At 37.4% G+C, this 13,769-nt stretch overlaps 1 protein-coding gene across 7 annotated transcripts in view; it reads left to right on the plus strand.

Moving 5' to 3' along the window:
- The first annotated feature begins 7,327 nt into the window (after window positions 1-7,327).
- The window catches only part of LOC105490493 (interleukin 13 receptor subunit alpha 2), a 38,377-nt gene continuing 31,935 nt past the window's right edge, over window positions 7,328-13,769 (plus strand). For 4 of the 7 annotated variants that reach the window (XM_011756210.3, XM_011756209.3, XM_071088432.1 and 1 more), the window contains exon 1: window positions 7,328-7,465. The gene's annotated coding sequence lies outside the window, so the exon portion shown is untranslated. The remainder of the gene's footprint in view (window positions 7,466-13,769) is intronic. The other 3 variants (XM_011756212.3, XM_011756217.3, XM_011756219.3) reach the window with 2 other exon arrangements.

A 13,769-nucleotide genomic window follows, 5' to 3' on the forward strand; every position in this document is an offset into this window, starting at 1 on the left:
CATCCAATCGTTTAGAAAATTATACCAGCCCTATGTTCAAAACGTATTCAGAATATGACACTTTTTGCCATCATAGTGCAAGTCACCATCATCTCTTGACTCGAGTTCATTATGTGTTAGTTCATTATGTGTTAGTTCCTGTCTCAGCATTATCAAGAACCAACCAGGAAAGATCATGATTTTAGGGCAAAATTTTATATGATTGCTTTTCTGAACTCTTGTGATTGAAGAACTGTTTATTTTATAACACATTTTGGACACTAAAGGAGACAAATACAAAAGAATTGTTTTGTAATTGCTATTCTTGGAAAAAATAGGTAGAAAAAGATATATATCTGGTAATGCTGAAGAATATCCTAGTTTGTTTTCATGCATTTATGGAGAAAGGAGTTTTTACCATATTGCATTAATTATCTTCAAATGATTCAAATGAATTAAAGATTATTTATTATTAAGTGGCAGTGTGATCTAGTGAAAACTGATTCTATTATTGGCTTTGTCACTAGCTAACTAAATAACCCTGACAAGGTCTTCTTTCCTTTCAGGGCCTCGATTTCCTTGTCTGTAAAAGAGGGAGTTAGACTAGAGTTCTTAGATTTGTTTCAGTCATACCAGTTTAAGGTTCTGTGAATTCCATACTTCCTGCCTTTTGAGTGTTGAAGTATCAGTTTTCATGAGAGGATAAATTAATAAATATTTTGTTACATTGATAATTGTTGAAGCTAGATAAATGTTACATGTGATTTCATCATATTAATTTCACTTTTGTGTATGTTTGAATATTCTTACAATAGCAAATTTAGAAATATAATTGACTATTACATTTTATGATAGATAATTTACTACATTCAAACTGATCTTGCAAAGTCTATTTTATGTCTACAATGTTTTGTTCCATTGTCCTCTGAAATATTTATACAAAATAGCAGCCCCTTTTATGTTCATTCCAGGGTGGTTTTCTTCAGTTTTTGGGTAACTATGCCAAGGTTCAGACCAGATTGCAAACTTTCCCTGTGTACAGATTTTCAAAGTGAAGGTATTCATTAATCAGGAAGCTAGCAAAAGCTTTTCATAAGCATATTATAATTTGTACTGACTTGGTAACCCACAATGTATAATTTAAGTTGGCTTAATTATCTGTAACTAACTCTTAAATCCAGGATGATTTTTCTCCTTGACATCCTACACATTGCCAGGCCGTTTCTGGAAGAAAGTGGGGCAGACTATGTTGTAGCTAAGAAAATGTCTTGAGGTCAAGCAATCTTGGATTCAAATGCCCATTTCAGCCACTTCCTAAAAGTAAAACCTTGGGAAAATGATTTAACTTTTCGGAGCCTTAGTTTCCTCTTCTGTAAAACGGAAATGCCAATAGTAGTTTCTACATCATGGAGTTATTGTGAGGACTAAAGAACATGAGTAGTCATTGAACATACTGCCTGACATGCAGTTTAAATCAGCAATATCTACTGTCATTATTATCTTCGTCATTGGGTTATTTGCATTATTCGAATAAAATTATATGTGGAGGAAGTTTTAAAAAATAAAGGAGGAAATATGGTTACATTTAATAAATATTTATTGAATGCATGCTATATTCTAGAAAATGGATTTACAGAGGTAAGTAAGGCACACTTTTTGCCCCTAAGGAAATCACATGCTAAGGTCAGAAACAGACATGTGAAACATTAGTCAGGACTGAACCTAATGGAGTGGCAGAGTAGGGAATTGCTGTTATGCTAGGATTTAAAGGGAAGTAAAAACAAACCAAGACACAAAAATTTCCAGCCCATCACTGGATTTGAAACACCATTAGCATATTTTCCCTTTGGATTTTGTACATTCTTTGATTTTTGGATTCCATGAGCAAATATCTTTTGGAAGAGTAAGTAATGTCAATTAGCACTTTAATGGATATTTGTTTCCGTATTAATTAGGCTACAGGGCAAACTGCTATAATCAAGAAACTTCAAAATATGACAGCTCAAGCAAAAGACAAAAAGATGGGAAGACAGCACTGCCGCAGGAGATCACTCAAGGCCTAGGGTCCTTCTACCTGATTTCTTTGCCACTTCCTAGTGCATGTTGACATTGTCAATGTGGTTAAATATGGCTTCCACTATTACATCTGGGCTACAGCCTGCTGGGGGGAGAGAAAGAAGAGGAGAAATGATTTTCTTGTTAAAACATGACTCAAAGTTTGCACACATCACTTCTTGCATCTCATTATCTAAATTTCAGTCATATTTTCATACCAAGCAGCAAAGGAGTCTGGAAAATGTAGTCTCTAGACTGGAGGCCATGTACACAGCTAAAACTCATGAGTTTCTATCACTATAATAAAAGGAAAAATAGTAGAATTGACACTGGGAAATAATTAGTCTCTGCCAGAGTTCATCAACAATTTTATCTTGATTAGCTTCCTAAAAGACCTAGGCCTTTACAAAAAGTTAGGCTCTGTGAGTTTGATAAAGAAAGTGTTATAAAGAAGTGTCAACCTCAAATAATCAAAAAGGTAAAAATCTAATGAAAGAGAGTTTATTTAAGTGCAATGTGTGAGGATAGACCTCAGAAACTCCAACACCAAGGGAATGGAGTCAGCATTCTGAAGTAGGGAAGGTAAGGTTTTATTTATACAGGCAGAGACAGAGGAGTTTTTAGCAGGATTACAGCATTATTCATACAAGGCTGGTGCTTAGTTATAGCAATTTGATTGGTTATAGTCAGTGTTTCTTTTTGGAAAGGATATATTTAACATTTTTTACAGAGAGTATAATCATCATGGGTTTTCCGTCATCTAGTTTGAGCAAAGCAGGACACCAGAGAGGAAGTTAATCTATAACAAGAGTCATTCATTAAGAAGGCAGGAGATTTTTGTCCCTGACATTGTTTAATTATCTCTAGTAATGGTACAGAACAAGAAAAATAAGAAAGTGAGTCAACGTATAACCTGAGAACAGAAGTTGTATCCATCTGTGGCTTGAATCACAGTTACATTTCTCTCAGAGCTTAAAGTGTTTTTGGGGATTCCATGGCTTTTAAATTTTATTTATTTTCACAGAATTTTGACTTGTCTGGGGTATTTTCTGATACCAACCAATTCTCTAAATCTCTGATTCTCTGACAGCAACTGGGCATCCAGCAATTCAATTCAATTATGACACTATCTGTAGTTAGCACAGACATGGCTGGTTAAGGGCTCAGTCCCACAAGACTGCCCCACTTCAGGTGCCATTAGCAAGTCCCAATGCTTCAGACTAACTGGCTTTTCAGTTTCAATAATTTGATAGAATGATTCACAGAACTCAGGAAAACACTACTATTATCAATTTATTATAAAAAAATACAATTCAAAACAGTCAAATGGGAGAACTTCATAGGGTGAGGTATGGGGTAGGGAGTTGTGGACCTTCCATGCCCTCTTCAGACATGCCGCCCTCCCAGCACCTCAGTGTGGAAGCTCTTGGAACCCTTTGGTTTATGTTTGTTTTTTTAAGTGGAGGTTCCATTATGTAGGCATGATGGATCAAATCATTGGCCATTGGTGATTGATTCAATCTCTGAAACCTCTACCATCCCTGGAGGTCAGAGATGGGGCTGAAAGTTCAAACCCTCTAACTAAGTGGTTGGTTCCTCTGGCCACTAGCCCCTATCCTCCAAGAGTCACTTCATTAGCATAAATTCAGGTGTAGTTGAAAGGGGCTCATTATGAATAATAGAAGACATTCCTATTACTCAGGAAATTCCAAGGGTTTTAGGCACTCTGTTGAGATAACCCAGGACAAATGTCAAATATACATTTTATTATTCTACAACTTGGTATTATCAGGAGCCAGGGTGGTTCTCCAAACCATCTCTGCGTGAAGATACTCACCCTTTTGACAACACAGGTAGAGTTTGTTGTTCTCTCCTCTGAGCTCCCTTTGCTGCCAATGACCTCTATCATAGTGTCCTGTTCTTCTCACACTGTACCATAAATATTTCATAGTTTCTGGTTTCTATCCTTCTAACTAGAATGTGAGCTACAATGCTTGGCACATTATTGCTTTGTAACTCTTGAATGAGTGAATGGCAAACAGTCTGGCACAGCTAACCTCTGTGGTCTCTGTTCATGACTGGTATTAATTGTTAATTCCAGTAAGTTTCTAGGGACTAGACCCTGATGTTGCTAATTGTATTTTCCAAATCTTGTGGGTTTCCTGAGAATCTCAGGTCTGGTTTCCTACTGTTGAATCTGTGGTAGTCTAGAGGGTGAATTCAGAGTTCATAAATTAGTTTTATCAAACTAACTGGATTTGGGGGAAAGCAGGCAATCTTGATGCCCTCTATCTGACAGAGTGTGTTCTTTATAGGAGACCAATGTTCTATGCAATATGCCAACTTTACCAAATAACTTTTCAAGTCAGTCTCGTGGGGATGGTTTGATTTTTTAAAAATGCCTTTAGAACCTTAGAAGTGACATTTGCATGAATGTTTAAAAACTGTTACCAAATTCAGGGAATTTTGTTTAAACCATGTGTGTACATGTGCATATATATATAACCTAAATGTCAAAGCATTGTTTATTTTTCTTGTTTTTGCCTATTTAATGCCCTTTAACCTTACCAAGGCCATTAAATACTTGAGACATTAGATGCTGCCTTTGCCGATTACCTCATTTGTATAGCAGTTTAGGAATACTCATTTCCTGTTTTGATAATTAACAGAATACTTGGGATTATAAAGCTTTACAGAATGACATCTGCCAGTTGACCATTTTAGCTACTGAGGTATCAAACAAAACAAAACAAAACAAAACAAAACAAAACATTCCAGCAGTGGAATGACTCTATGGGAAGAGCATAAGCTTAGGTGTCAAATCTAGGTGACCTAGGTTTGATTTCTCCTGAATTTTTGACTTATGGAAAGTAACTTAATAGTCATTTGTAAAACTAAAATAATACCCACTTGCTTGTCTGAGGGGGATACTAGATAAAATAAAGTAGTGTATATATTCCTGCTGGAGAGGCTATGGAACGTCCTTGTCTAGCCTAGCTCCATTCTAGCTGCACCTAATTGTGTCACAATGACTTAACCTCAACTGTCCTGAAAAATTTCCCCATTCTTAGGCTTTGTTGTACCTTTCACTCCACACCCGTTGGGTAACACTTACCCAACGTCTGCATCAAATTTGGGTTTACACCTTCTCTTCAATTTGGGGTAGACCATCTTGCAGCTAGAGAGGGGTTGCCCCAAGTAGTCTTACCCATCCTCCTTTCTCTGCACCATTCAAGTTTACTCCCAAATCTTCTTTTCTTAGGACCTGAAACATGCCTTGTGTCTGGAGCAGAGATTAATGATTGCTAAGGTACAAGTATACAAGTATCAGTGACAAAGAATATATTTATTCAAAGCTAAGAATATATTTATTTGTATTGATGCCATTAGAAAGCATTCAAATGGGACTTTTAGTAGATTAAAATGAATTATCTTTTTAGTGTGTTTTTTTTCACACCAAGAAGCAAAGCTTACCTTATGCTTTCACTGATTAAGCTATCAAATCAAGGTGGAAGGGAATATCTAATGGACTTTAACAACTGAGGCATGGTGCATTATTGTTTCTAACTGTATTTGATTAACTAAATTTAACTTGTGGTTTGCATATCTACAAATAAATGTACTTTATTATTCCAAGATATTATTATGCTTCCATTTCTTTGAATTGTACTCCAATATCATAGTATAGAATAAGAATATCACGAAGTTGGGCTAGTGGCATTGAAAGATAAGTTATAGCGTAGTGAAATATTGGCAAGAGCTAGAGGATTCAGGGGAAACAGGAAGCTTGAAGAAAACTTCCTGGAGGTGTTTTTTTTTTTTTCTTTAAATAGAAGAAGACAAATTAGTTAATTGAAAATGCAATCTCAGGAAAAAGAAAGAAGATTTTGAATCTAGATCTTCTTTTTCTTACCGTCATGTCAGCAAATTCTGATTAGAAAATTCCTCCTGTAGGCCTGATAAATAATTTCTGCTAAAAATTATTGTGAGAGAGCCAAATCAGCTGACATCTGAAAAGTAAATACAAAACTCCCTAAACAATTCCCAGTTTCTTCCCACCCTCCTAACTTTAATTTAGGGAGAAACATCAGCTATGGAAATGAATAAAAAAGAAAGACATCTAGGGGTAAAAAACATCTTGGGGTACAACATAAAGCTAATGGTGGAGAGAGGATTGCACACGTGGCCCACTCTTCATTCACACTCTTGCCTTTTATTTGTTTATTCACGTATTTAGTGTAAAACCTATCTTTAGAATCTGAGAGAAGTTATCAAGTCTGAACCTGTGTTCCAAAGCAAGGAAGATAATTTGTATCTATCGGATAGTGTACAGATTGGATACAGCCTCAATTCATTCCCTTTTGGGAATAAATGACTGGCATCTCATCTGCTCCAGAAAAGCATCAAAAGTATTCTGGCTTCTTATGGCTTTGCGTGGTTCCTGGACATGGAGATTAAACCAGGGGCAGACAAAACCTCTTTGGAGACTTGAAGGATAAGGGACAATTTGGTGGTGGCCTGAATTTACAAAAATAAACTCCTGTTTGGTTGTGTAAAGAATGATTTGATAAATTTCCAATGGGAAACAACATATATACATAACACTTACTGAATTTTAATTACAACATCAAGAATTTTAGAAATCAAGGAAGCTTTAGACAATGATATAGTTCTATTGGCTCCTTTTACACATGAGAAACTGACAATTGCTTAGGGAAAGTACAGGGGCAATTTTTGTTTGGGAATAGGAGGTTAGACCAGATTAATTCTGAGATCCCATTCAATAAGTTTTTGAAACTGAGGCCCAAAGAGGTTAAGGAAATTGCCCAAGGTCACAGAGCTGACTGGGAGGGAAAGCCTAGAGTAGAATCCAGGTTTCTGGATTCCTTATCTATTTATGACTGCTTTTGTACTTAAAGTATTTGAAACTCAAAATAATAATGCCTTTGGGTAGTACACTTTGAGGAAACAACATAAACCTGGCAATCAAATGCTTACCTTTGGATTATCTTTTAATTCCCAATGTCATGAGTCACACAGCTGAAACAAAACAAAAAAAAAGAAAAAAAGAAAAAAGAAAACACTGGCATACTAAGATGCTGTATCAGGAGCTAATTAAAAGGGGGAAGAAAACACTCAGATGAACTTTGTAATTTCCTCTGAATCTTTTGACAAATGTAACCTTAAATGCTGACCTGTTTTGAATGCAAATTTTCTAATGACAGTTGGTATTTTTCATGGATAAAGCAAGAGCTCCTCCTACGTTTTTAAAAGAAAGGCTTTAGTTCTAAGATCCTTTAAAATCCATTTAAACTAAGGAGCTGTTCATTGAGACAGTCTTCAGTGGTATTACAGAATTTGATTACAACTGGACACATTATTCATATAGAGTAAGTCTGATACTTTAGGGGAGAAAGTTTGCAGGTAAGAGGTAAGTTTTGAATATTTGTTTCACTTTCTTCACTTTTTCCTAATGGGATCTTGAATCTTTTTGGGGCAAAAATAGTTTGATTTGATACAACAATAATTTGGGGAGTACTGCATTTTTTTCCCACATGAAGCTTATGGGTGCTGGATCATCAGTATGGATAGCACTATTGCTTTAATTTTTATTGTTGTTTTCTTATTAGCCTTTATTTTCTATAAAATTCATACTTCTTTAAAGCAAACCTGTTTTTTTTTTTTTTTTTGGTGGTGGTAAGGTAGTTGCATTTTAGAGTTAGGATGTTCTCTGAGATTAATTTCTATGTGATTTTTTTCTATGAGTCAGAATCCTTGACTTTGCAGCAACTTTTATCTCTTAAGCTCACAGACAATCATAGAACTTCTCTAAAATGAATGATTTCATTATCTTTGTATGATGTTTTGAATTAAGTTATAGAATATGCGTGTCCTTTTATGCATAATTTGCTCCTATATTATGATTTCATATACAGTAGAGTTATTCATATAAAATTTCCAATTTTCACAGCTTTTGCTCTGAAATGAACTATCATCTCATACTTCTGATGCTTGTTTTCCTCTATAGTTAACACTTAAATAATGAACATCACTTTTACAAACTGTACCTATTTTGGGTGCTTCCAGATTAGTTTTCTTCTTTAAATATGTAAGACGATACATAAAAGCAGGACATGAACACCAATCATTAATGAGCTCTTTAAAAACAACTTTTTAAAGAGATTGGTTCTCACTCTGTTGCCCAGGCTGGGCTTGAATTCCTGGGTTCAAGCAATCCTCCCTCTATAGCCTCTCAAGTAGCTGGTACTACAAGCACGCATCAGCTATTTTTTATTGAAATTTTTAAAACTCTGGAATGCTTTAGAGTGGAATTAGAATTCAATCCCAAGTCTGCCTTACTTCAAAATCTGAGCTCTTTCTCCTATTCCACACTGCCTTCTAAGATATTAGACAATAAAATATTTCAGCTATTTTTGACTGAAATTTTAATAAATTCTATAATGTTTTAGAGAGTTTGTGACTCAAATAAATTGCACAGATCTATTATTATCTTTATTATTACTAAGTGGGGAGAGTACTAAACTAAGGACCAAGAAATCTGATTTCCAATTCTAGATCTTCCTTGCATAGCTGTGTGACCTTGGAATGGACACCCCACCCTCCCTATCTTACTTTCCTCATCTGTAAAATGAACCAGATGTCCTGACTCTACCTAATGTTATGAAAGGCAATAAAATGTTAGAAATAACTATTTGAACGGTAGGATAAGACAAAGGAGAGGCAGAATGCCTATTGGATTGTTTTTATTTTTTGGTGCTGAGATCTCACCTGTAAATGATTAGTTGCTGCTTCCAAGGCATTTTTTTTTTTAATCAAAGAAATGTATCATATGTATTTTGCTACAACTTGGAGAAGTCAGGGTGGGGTGGGTTGCTTGTTCCTTTTGATATATTTTTTCAGTGTCTTCAAGGAATCAGTAGGAGGTGGCTTCTGGATATGAGGGAAGCACTAGACAGCTAACAATTGAATTATTATGCCCACTGTGCTACAGACATTTTATATACACTATTCCATTTAATCATTTCCTAAGCCTTATGTAGGCAAGTAATATTGCCTTCATTTCATAGATAAGAACATTGGGATAGAGATAGCTCAAGTATTGAAACGGGAGAGTTCCCTTATGCCCCTCACAGGGCATGCCACAAGGGTCAGTTCTTCGGTGTCAGGCTGCTGAAACCCCTATGGGAGCACGCAGACAGACAGGTCCAGAGGTCGTGGGAAGTGCTTTTGGCTTCAACCCCATGGCAGCACCTAGAGGTGAGTGTTTATGATTCCTGAAACCCAGTGGGTGTGTGTTACAGTGTGCTCTTTCAGCTTTGCTGTCTGCCGATGGCTTGTATTAATCAGCTCAATTAGACTCTGCCTTACTGCAAGAACAGAGGGCTTTCTGTATCCTGAGTTCTTGCCCAGTATACCAGAAAAATCAGATCACACATTGGCTTGGAGGATGAATGCAAGGTTTTATTGAGTGGTGGAGGTGGCTCTCGGTGAGATGGATGAGGAGCCAGAAGGAGGATGGAGTGCGAAGGTGATCTTCCCCTGGATACTCCTCCAACCGCCCCTGGTCAAACTCCCCTCAGTGTCCATGTTGGTCTGCTAATGTCTGCTGATGTCTGCTGGTGTGTTCCTCTGCTCTTCTTGATGTCCAACCACTTGTGTCCATGCCCGCTGTGGTCTCAAGTTTTTATGGGCACAGGATGGGGAACATGGTGAGCCAGAGTGGTCATGGAAAATGCAACATTTGGGCGTGAAAACAGGAGTGCCTGTCCCCACTTAGGTCCATGGGCACAGTCCCTAGGGTGGAGCCCTTACCAGGGACTCTGTCCTTCTCTACCCAGCACTTTCCTGCCCCCCTCCCGTATCACTGTCATGCCAAGATCTATGTGGCTTTTTCCATTACCCCATGCTACTTCTGTGGTCACTCTGAGACAATTCTGAGAAGATAAACTCTTTAGAATTGGGTCTTCCATTGTGCCTGTGGGGTAAAAATTTATTCTGGGGAGATGGATAATATATAGGGTCACATAGAGTAGATTGGTAGGTGCTTCCATGGTGTGATGTGGGAGGCAGTGGTAGATGAATGCCCATAAATGTTATCTTCATTGGCCTGTCATAGTTACTTTTCCTGAGATTTTTTACCACTAAAGTAATGCTTTTTTATTTGTTTATTTTTCTTTGCCAGTGGGGAGGTTGATGGGAAAGTTTCAATTTCAACTATGCATACTCCTAGAAAGGTTCATGTATGAAACCTTTTATTGTCTAATACCTGAGTAGGTATTATGGAATACTAGAAAGGGATCAAATTTTGGAGTGACACAGACCTAGGATTGAATTTCGATCCACCACTTACTAGCTGTTTAATTTGCACATGATACTTCATCTTTCAGAGCTTCACTTTCTTCTTGAGCAAAACAAAGATAATAATGCATATGCATTGACCCTTAGCATAATAAACATAATGCATCAATCATCTGCTGTAGATAGCTGTAGGAGAATGGGAAGAGCACTAGAATGGAAGTCTAGAGACTTGGTGTCCTATGACACCAAATATGAAGCTATATTTGTTTCATTCATTCAAGTAAATACTTATTGAGCTTCTACAATGTGTCATGCACTGTGCTAGGCACCGGGGATACATCAATGAACAATCAGAAGTCCCTGTCTTCTTATATCTTAAATTCCAGTTTCATGCTAACCTAACTATATCCATTTCCTGATCATGTAGAAAGGAATTATTGTTCTCCATATTTTAGAGATGGGAAACTAAAGGTTAAATGATACAATGATGAGCAAAATTAATATCCCTGACCTCATGATTGCAGTCCAATGAAACATAAATTAATCAGATAATCTCACAAATTAATATAAGATTTAAACCGTGATAAGTCTCTAAAAGACAGGTAGTCAATTCTCTGAAAACACGTAACAGGGACTTCATCTTTGAGCAGTTGACGTCATAGCTGAGAACTGCAGAATGAATCAGTGCTAACCAGATCATCCTTCTCCATGTCCTTACTCAGATTCTTCTGGAATTCCCTTGGCTCTTTTACATCCTCTTTAGTGGCTATTGCAAACCTTTTCCTCTCTTTTTAAGCCTCCAACTCAGTTATTATGCATTTATTCTCAGGAGATGGGCTTGCCTGCTATTTCACACAGAAAATAAAAGCCATCAGATCTGCTTGAACCACTTATCCACCCACTTTCCTGTTTTTTACACACACATTGAGTTGTACCTTCACCCATGCTTTTGTCCTGTCTGAGAGGAAAAACTAGCCCTCTATCTGTCCAAGTTCAATTTGTCTGTGATTTAGAGCACATGCTGTCCTCTTGCTTTCTCAGGGCCCCTTTTCATAATTATCCTCTTTCTTCTCTGTGTTTTTAACCTTTTCCTCCCATTGAGTTCTTTTCATGACAAAAATAAAAATAAAAAGTAAATAAAAGAGACATCTTTTCTTGACCATTCCCTGTATAACCAAGTTGTGTACAACCTGTATAACAAGGCTTCAATAAAAGTGGTCCACACATATAACTGCCTTTACTAAGGTGGCTTATGCCTGTAATCCCAGCACTTTGGGAGGTCGAAGCGGGCATGGATCACAAGGTCAGGAGATAGAGACAATCCTGGCTAACTCGGTGAAACCCTGTCTCTACTAAAAATACAAAAAATTAGCCAGGCGTGGTGGCGGGCGCCTGTAGTCCCAGCTACTCGGGAGGCTGAGGCAGGAGAATGGCCTGAACCTGAGAGGCGGAGCTTGCAGTGAGCCAAGATCACGCCACTGCACTCCAGCCTGGGTGACAGAGCGAGACTCCATCTCAAAAAAAAAAAAAAAAAAAAAGACTAATTACTTCTTATTTCCAAATGCAACAGACACATTTCAATTCTTGTCCTACTTTCTCAAGTCCCCGAATTTTTTGACATGTGAGGCACTTTGCTTTTTAATACTCTCTTTGAAATCTTCTGCTTCATTAGTTTCTGTGATACCACTTTCTCCTTTCCTTCCTCCTTCTTTTCTGGTCACTCTGTAGTCTCATTTGTGAACTACTCTATTGCAAATGCTACCTGCAAATTCAGTGGTCCAAATATCTCTACAATCTCTCCAGTTTATTCTCTGTTTTCAACTGATCACTAAAGCCTGTCCATTTTACCTCTTTAATATACGTTATGTGTTCCATCTTTTTTAGAGCATTATTATTTTCGTACTATAGGTCTTCATTATCTCTATCCTGAACTATTTAAAAGTCTCCTAACTTGTTGTTTCTGTCTCCTTTCTTGTCCCCCTCAGATCTGTTCTTTCAAGGGTGGCAAAAGCCGTATTCCTGCAGTTTACATGTGTTAAACTGAGCTGTCAATTGGATATATCCCTCAGGTTCAGAAATCCTTCAGTAGTATCTGATAGCCCTCAGGATTAAGTCCAAAGTCTTTCAATGTGGCTCAAAAGGCATGCCTATGTACATCTTATACTGCAGCCAAAAACAAACTATTTGTAGATCCCTGAATTCATTAAACTTTATCAACTCCCTGTATTTATTTAATTACCTGACCACCATTCCCAAGACCAGATTGAGTACCTGTCCTCTGTGCTTCTAAATGCTTGCCTCTTTCCTGGAACTTACTACATTTTATTATAAGTGACATTAGTAAGAATCTAGTCCACAAATGGATATGCAAGAAATTTCACATTTTAAAATGTTCTTATAAGCTCTCCTGTATTCAACATTCTGCCAGGAAAGTAAGACACACAATTTTAGTCAATACTCAAGCCTCCTGCTGAGTTATACAAATATTTTGAGGCCTTAGGCTACACCAAAACACAGATACTCCTCAACTTATGATGAGGTTATAATAAACCCATTGTAAGTTGAAAATATAAATTGAAAATGCATTTAATACACCTAACCTACCAACGTCATAGTTTAGCCTAGCCTCCCATAAACGTGCTCAGAACCCTTACATTAGCCTACAGTTTGGCAAAATCATCTAACGGAAAGCCTATTTTACAATAAAGTGTCGACTATCTCATGTAACTGCATATCACTAGCCTGGGAAACAATAAAAATTCAACGTATATCAAAATTGTGATGGTTTTGCACCATCGTAAAGTCAAAAAATTGTAAATTGAACCATTGTAAGTTGGACACCATCCGTACTGGGGAGGCCCTTTTAGCTATTGATCATTAATCTTCTGTCAACTCCCTGATGTACTCTCTGATACCCCATTTTGTCTCCACCTGGAATGGTCCTTTCATGTTTGCTGCTGCTGCTCCTATACTATGCCTGGGGGCTTGGGGAACTGGATCACTGCTGAGTTTGGGTCCCCTGTATTTCAGGCTCGGCATACTCATTGAAACTTTTCTGAGCTTTTGCCCCTGTTTTAGGCTGCTGCCATCAAATGTTGAGCTGTTTCCCTGCCACCACCAACTCCTATCAGACTCCTGACTTCTTTTTGTCTAAAGTCTGTGTCCCTTTTCCATCTCTCAGGGCTCTAAAAGGAATTTCATCTGTTGTCTTGAGATCCTCACTGATATTAGAGAGAATAATCTCTCCCATGAGTCTGGGTTTTGGGAAAATTAAAGCCAGGAAGGCAAGTGTAGACAAGTGGCAACAGGGGAGGAGGAATTTCCATGGGTAAGAAACAATAAAATGGCCCATTTATCTTCTAGAAATGGGATGAAAAAGAGAAAAAACAGGGCAAAACACAAATGATCGTCTCAAA

The sequence above is a fragment of the Macaca nemestrina genome, chromosome X, assembly GCF_043159975.1.
Source record: "Macaca nemestrina isolate mMacNem1 chromosome X, mMacNem.hap1, whole genome shotgun sequence".
Classification (NCBI taxonomy): Eukaryota; Metazoa; Chordata; class Mammalia; order Primates; family Cercopithecidae; genus Macaca; species Macaca nemestrina.